Source organism: Xiphophorus hellerii, chromosome 9 (genome assembly GCF_003331165.1).
Source record: "Xiphophorus hellerii strain 12219 chromosome 9, Xiphophorus_hellerii-4.1, whole genome shotgun sequence".
Lineage (NCBI taxonomy): Eukaryota > Metazoa > Chordata > Actinopteri > Cyprinodontiformes > Poeciliidae > Xiphophorus > Xiphophorus hellerii.
Window position 1 is genome coordinate 28,836,522 of NC_045680.1, and position 7,051 is coordinate 28,843,572.

Consider the following 7,051-nt stretch of genomic DNA (forward strand, 5'->3'; position numbering starts at 1 on the left):
AACCAAGGCAGCAAATGTAAAGAAACCAATACTTAAACAAGTGAAACTTGTACTCATTACCCATAGAGTGGTCTATTTTAAGCATTTCTTTATGCTTTTGATGGTTATGGCTTACAGATAATGAAAAGCCTACATTTTCTATGTTATTCAAATTTTTTGAAACTGTACTTTTTGTCTTTGAATACCGTTGTAGCAGCACATCCAGTGATGTGTGCTATCAAACTTTACTGAGAGGTAGGAGTAGATGTAATGGACCTTGCTGTTGTTCTGGTGGTGAAGAAGATGCTCATCAAGAAGACTACAGATCATAATCAATATTATTGTCATCTTCACCATACAATCACATGCAGAAGAACAATGTAACAGGTTTTATGCTATGTGACCCTTTAATCTCACTAAGGTTGACATCTCAATGATTGAGAAGCTGGAAAATGGACTCTTAGGCTTTATCAAGAAATGGATTGAAGTCCCTTACCGCCTGACCAACACAGGTCTTTATGACTTTATTAAGTCGAAGCAAAAGGAATGTTTAAGATACGTCATTGCCTGAAAAGATGTTGTGGCCCTACTCCCTATGGGGTAATTTACAGCATGCGCAATTTCTAGAACGTTTCATCGAGCTGCCACATTGCACGTCACGGCCAAAACTTACAGACTAGGTAAAATTAGAGCCAATCGTCTAATACTTCAACAGACTCCACACCTCCAACAGGCGATCGTTTCTCAATACCCAGGAATTAAAACCTAGCTTGGTAAAAACCAGCCCCTTGTCCTATTCTATTTGCTTCATCCAGAGGGCCTGGGCTCTCGGCTGTTCACAAATGATTGCTTCCAGTAGGCGTGGACTGTGTTGAGGTTTTAAATTTTACCCAATCTCTAACATTTGCTTGTGACATATGTAACACGCCTGTTCAACGCTAAGAAGCTTGTTGTAACTAACATGGACTGAATGACTTTGTTCCTTTTCACCGCTGACATTGCTAAAACTAAAGGCAGGCTACAATTCTAAAACAGTGCAGAAAATCAATGTCATTATTCACAACTTTTCCATCTCTTCACTGATTGGCCTGGTAGAAAGTCTACTGGAGACAATCCAAGTCAAGGGGAGAAAGCCCAGACTGTGTTGGAAGCAAGAATTGTTTTGAGCAGAATTGTACAGAAAGACAACGGCCAGGTTTAGATCAATCAATCAAATCAATCAAATTTTATTTGTATAGCACATTTCAGCAGCAAGGCATTTCAAAGTGCTTTACATCATTACAAACACAGAAACACAATGTAACATAGAATCAACAATCAAAACACAGCATTAAGTAAAGTTCCATCAATAAATTTGTAATTGATTACATTTCAAATACAATTCTAAACAGATGGGTTTTTAGTCGAGATTTAAAAGAAGTCAGTGTTTCAGCTGTTTTACAGTTTTCTGGAAGTTTGTTCCAAATTTGTGGTGCATAGATGCTGAAAGCTGCTTCTCCTCGTTTGGTTCTGGTTCTGGGGATGCAGAGCAGAACCAGAACCTGAGAGGTCTGGAAGGTTGATACAATAACAGCAGATCTTTAATGTATTGTGGTGCTAAGCCGTTCAGTGATTTGTAAACTAACAACAGTATTTTAAAGTCTATTCTTTGAGCTACAGGGAGCCAGTGGAGGGACTTTAAAACTGGTGTTATGTGCTCTATCTTCCTGGTTTTAGTGAGAACGCGAGCAGCAGCGTTCTGGATCAGCTGCAGCTGTTTGATTGTTTTGTTGGACAGACCTGTGAAGACGCTGTTGCAATAAAGGCTGTTGCCTTTCATCTCTAAAATTCTTGAGAAGATAGTAGCATCGCAACTTCACACTTATTTATCCAACAATAACCTGTATGAACTGTTTCAGTCTGGTTTTCGTCCCCTCCATAGTACAGAAACAGCTCTCATAAAAATCACTAATGACCTCCTTATGGCAGCTGACTCTGGCTTGCTGTCCATTCTTATCTTACTTGATTTGAGTGCAGCGTTTGACACTATTTGTCATGTCACCCTACTTAATAGACTGTCTTCCATTGGTATCACTCAGACTCCTCTAAACTGGTTTAAATCATATCTTTCCTGCCGCACTCAGTTCGTTCGGATCAAAACCTTTTCTTCCCAGCCTTCCTCTGTTACATCAGGAGTTCCCCAGGGCTCTGTTTTAGGGCCCCTTCTTTTTATTATTTATCTTCTTCCCCTGGGTAATATTTTTCGTAAATATAACATTGATTTTCACTGTTATGCGGATGACACCCAGCTTTATGTTTCCAGTAAGCCCGCCTCCAACCTTCCACCATCCTCGCTTACTGATTGCTTGACTGAAATTAAATCCTGGTTCTCCTCTAATCTACTTAAGCTTAATAGTGATAAAACGGAGGTCCTTCTCATTGGTACTAAATCTAATCTGGCCAAAATCAAAAACTTTAGTCTTGAAATTGATAACTGTTCCATTTTCCCCTCCCTTCAGGTAAAGAGTCTGGGTGTTATTCTTGACAGCACCCTTTCTTTCCAGTCTCATATTAACAATATTACCCGCTCAGCTTATTTTCATCTACGCAACATCAACCGTCTTCGCCCCTCCCTTACTTCCCATTCCGCTGCCATTCTTGTTCACTGTCTTGTGACATCACGCCTGGACTATTGCAACTCCCTTCTGTTTGGTCTCACCCAGAAATCTCTTCATAAGCTTCAACTGGTCCAGAACTCAGCTGCCCGTATCATTACTAAAACCCCATCCATGCACCACATCACTCCTACCTTGCAAAGACTTCATTGGCTGCCTACCAAGTTCCGCATAGAATACAAAATTCTTCTGTATACTTTTAAGGCTCTTTACAATCTTTCCCCACTATATCTTTCCAATCTTATTCATATTGCCACTCCCTCTCGTTCCCTCAGATCATCCTCCTCTATCCATTTGTCTGTCCCCTCTGTCCGTCTTACTACCATGGGGAGCAGAGCTTTCAGTCGCTCTGCCCCCCAACTCTGGACCTCCCTACCACCTCATCTTAGAAACATAAATTCATTCCCTAAATTTAAAACCGAACTTAAAACACACCTTTTTAGATCTGCCTTTTCAACATGACACAATTGGTTTGCTTGATTTTTATATAGATTTTTACATAGATTTACATATAGATTTTATATAGATACATTGTTGTGTATTTATTCTACCTACTTTTAATTGCTATATTTTATTGTTTTTGCTATTTTTCGTTCTCTGTACGGTGTCCTTGAGTGCCAGAAAGGCGCCTTTCAAATAAAATGTATTATTATTATTATTATTATTATTATTATTATCAATACTACTGAAGATGAACGCATGGATGAGTTTCTCTAGATCTTGCTGAGACATTAGTCCTTTAATCCTGGAAATGTTCTTCAGGTGATAGAAGGCCGACTTTGTAACTGACTTTATGTGGCTCTGGAGGTTCAGGTCAGAATCCATCACTACTCCCAGGTTTCGGGCCTGATCGCTGGTTTTTAGTTGTAATAACTGAAGCTGTGCATTGACTCTAGATCGTTCCTCTTTAGGTCCAAAAATAATAACTTCAGTTTTGTTTCTGTTCAACTGGAGAAAGTTTTGGCACATCCACACATGTATCTGTTCTAAACATCTGTTCAGTGATTGGATGGGCTCTGAGTCACCTGGTGAGATTGTAATGTAGAGCTGTGTGTCATCTGCATAGTTATGGTATCTAATATTATTTTCTGTTATAACCTGAGCTAGTGGGAGCATATAAATATTGAATAAAAGGGGTCCAAGGATTGTACCTTGGGGTACCCCACATGTGACCTTTGACCTCTTTGATGAGAAGTTTATAATTGAAACAAAGAAATCCCTGTTCTTTATGTAGGATTCAAACCAGTTAAGCACTGGACCGGAGAGTCCGACCCAACTCTCCAGTCGATTCAGTAATATGTCATGGTCAACAGTGTCGAAAGCTGCACTGAAGTCCAACAGAACCAGCACTGTGGTTCTCCCACAGCCCGTATTTATATGGATGTCATTGAACACTTTTACGAGGGCGGTCTCTGTGCTGTGGTGAGCATGAAAACCAGACTGGAAGGAGTCAAAGCGGTTGGTTATAGTTAGGAAGCTATTTAATTGTTTACACACAGCTTTTTCAATAACTTTGCTGATGAATGGGAGGTTGGAGATCGGCCTGTAATTCTCCATTAGTGATTTGTCCAGATTGTTCTTTTTTATAAGTTTTTTGATTACTGCTGTTTTCAAAGCCTGGGGGAAAACGCCTGATGAGAGAGATGAGTTTACTATTTGGATTAGATCAGCAGCAATAACAGGCAGGACTTTCTTAAAGAAATGTGTGGGTAAAACATCCAGACAGCAGGAAACATCCAGACAGCTTAGTTGACTTATAATTTCCTGTAGGTTTTTATAATTAAGTAGTTGGAATTGGGTAATTTTTCCTGTATTTGTTTTGTTTGGGCACAGCATTGGTACTGGCTTTATAGTGGATGTACAGATTAATCCTCTGATTTTTTGAATTTTCTCTGAAAAGAAGCTGGAAAACTTGTTGCAGGCTGCATTAGATTGAAGTCCAGGTGGTAACGTCACAGGAGGGTTTGTGATTCTGTCAACTGTTGCAAATAAAGCTCGAGCATTGTTAATGTTTTTGTTTATGACATCTGCAAAGAAAGCCTCTCTTGCATGTTTTACTGTTAAATGATAGTTACATAGTTTTTCTTTATAGATGTCACAATGAACGTGGAGTTGAGTTTTACGCCATTTTTGTTCTGCCCTACGGCAGAGTTGTCTTACAGATCTAACTGTTTGTGCATTTCTCCATGCAGATTTCTTCCTACCAGACACAACCTTCATTTTAATTGGGGCAATGGAATCAATAATATCTGAAACTTTAGACTGAAAATCATTTACCAACTTATCTACATCATTACAGCTTAAGGGTGAGGAAGAAGAGTAGATTTGATTAAAAGTTTCTGCTGTGTTTTCAGTGAGAGAACGTTTTGTGATGGTTGCTGTTTGTCCAAGTGGGTTAAAAGATAAAGAACTTTCAAAGATAACAGCGAAGTGATCCGACAGGGCGACATCAGTTACAGAGACATTGGAAATATTCACACCCTTCCTGATAACCAGGTCCAGTGTGTGTCTTTGAGTGTGTGTTGCTTGTTTGACATGTTGTGTTAGACCAAAAGTCTCTAAAATATTAGCAAGCTTTTTTGCCCCTCTGTCTTGGGGGTTGTGAACATGAATGTTGAAATCACCGACAATTATTAAACAATCATAATCAATGCATATAAGAGATAGAAGCTTATTCAAGTCAGTAAAGAAATTTTCAACAAAAGTTGGAGTTTTGTATAGAGTTACTCTCAAAGTTCGTTTGTGGCCTTTAACCTCAGTTCCAAGATACTCAAAAGAGGTGAAGTGACCCAAAGAGATTTTACTACAATTTATGGTATTCTTAAATATTGAAGCCACTCCTCCTCCTTTTTTGTGTTTTCTGTTCTCACTGAAGAAATTGTACTTAGGAGGCGCAGATTCAATTAGTACGATCAGTTCATTATTGTCATTCAGCCATGTTTCTGTCAGAAACATAGCATCGATATTATGCTCAGTGATGAAATCATTAATTAATAGAGCGTTAGCACAGAGAGATCTTGTATTTAAAAGAGCTAGTTTAAGTGACTTGGAGGCCAAGAGTTCTTCAGTCTGAGGTTCCTTTAGGCAAGGGAACAGTCTGATGTTTGAATTAAAACAGCTGTATTTTATGTTTATGTTTCTTGTAAATTTTCTTGTAGTGATCCGGACAGGTAATGTCCTGTTCTGCAGTGTTGGGGGGCCAGACACATTCTGGAGTAAGACGGGTGTAAAGATAAAGTCTGGACCCCGGCCTCAGGCCTCAGAAATGCAGAGTGATGGATCCTCTGGGAAGTTAGAGTCAGGTGCCTTAAATGAAGTGAGGTCTGCTACGTGAGCGCTAAGGAGAGACGTCCCAAGTAAAACCTCTTAATTCATTCCATCTGCAAATTTAAGAAACTCCGGTCCAGAAGCTCTGTCTTCAGTCGATGTTGTATCAGTTTGTTTTGAAACTGGTTGTTCCTGATAAGCAGAGGGTTTCATCCTAGTCAGAAATCCTTGAGCCTGTTCTTCTGAAGCGATGATCACGTTGCTGTCCTTGATGACACTGAAAGAGTCTCCAGATGAGGTGTTGAGCAGCAACACACTAACCTTGGTGGCTAGCTGAAAATGGAAACCAGCTAATGCAATGTGGGAGGCAGTATCAGCCCTTAGACATCATGACATAGTGGGGGGCATGATCAACAAGGAATAAGAGGCTTTGGACAAACAGCCAAAAAGCCAACATGGAACCTAGTGACTGTTGGGACCTGCTGTTCCTGCACCTCTGCTAGTCTTCCACCAGATGGCGTCCGGAAGCAAGGCCTGCATGCTCTACCCCGACACACCTGCAAGTCATCAACTTCATCAGAGGAGCACAAGAGGAGTCTGCCTGCACTTTGACGTCAGAGTGTTGACCTTTGTGGCATCAACTAGCCTCCTGAGATTCTATGTTTGCTCATGCTCCACGTAATTACCTTTTCTATGTTCTATCGTCTAAAGTTACCAGAATCAGAATTTGGATCTGGTCCCAGATTACTCGCCATCTCATCACCCACTTTCAACCATCTTATTGAACACCTGCCAGTCTACTCCAACCATTGGAAATTCCAAAGCATCCCTGGTCACACATTGCAATAGATTTTGTCACCAGACTTCCCCACTCTCAAAGTATGACCACTATCTTAACTATCATCAGTGACGTGCGGTGAGGGGAGGCAGGTGAGGCAGAGCCTCATTTTTCATTTAGCTTAACCAATTCTGATTATTTTTTCTTCAAAATCGCTGAATTTTCTCAATTTCCCATTCAAATGTTCAGAAGCTGAGCCGGTGTTACGCAGCATGTGTACTCTAACCCAGTCATCAATTTCATCAGAAGAGCATAAGAGGAGTAGGCTGCCTAACCCAACACTCAGAAGAGTGTTGACTTTTCACTCTGTTGG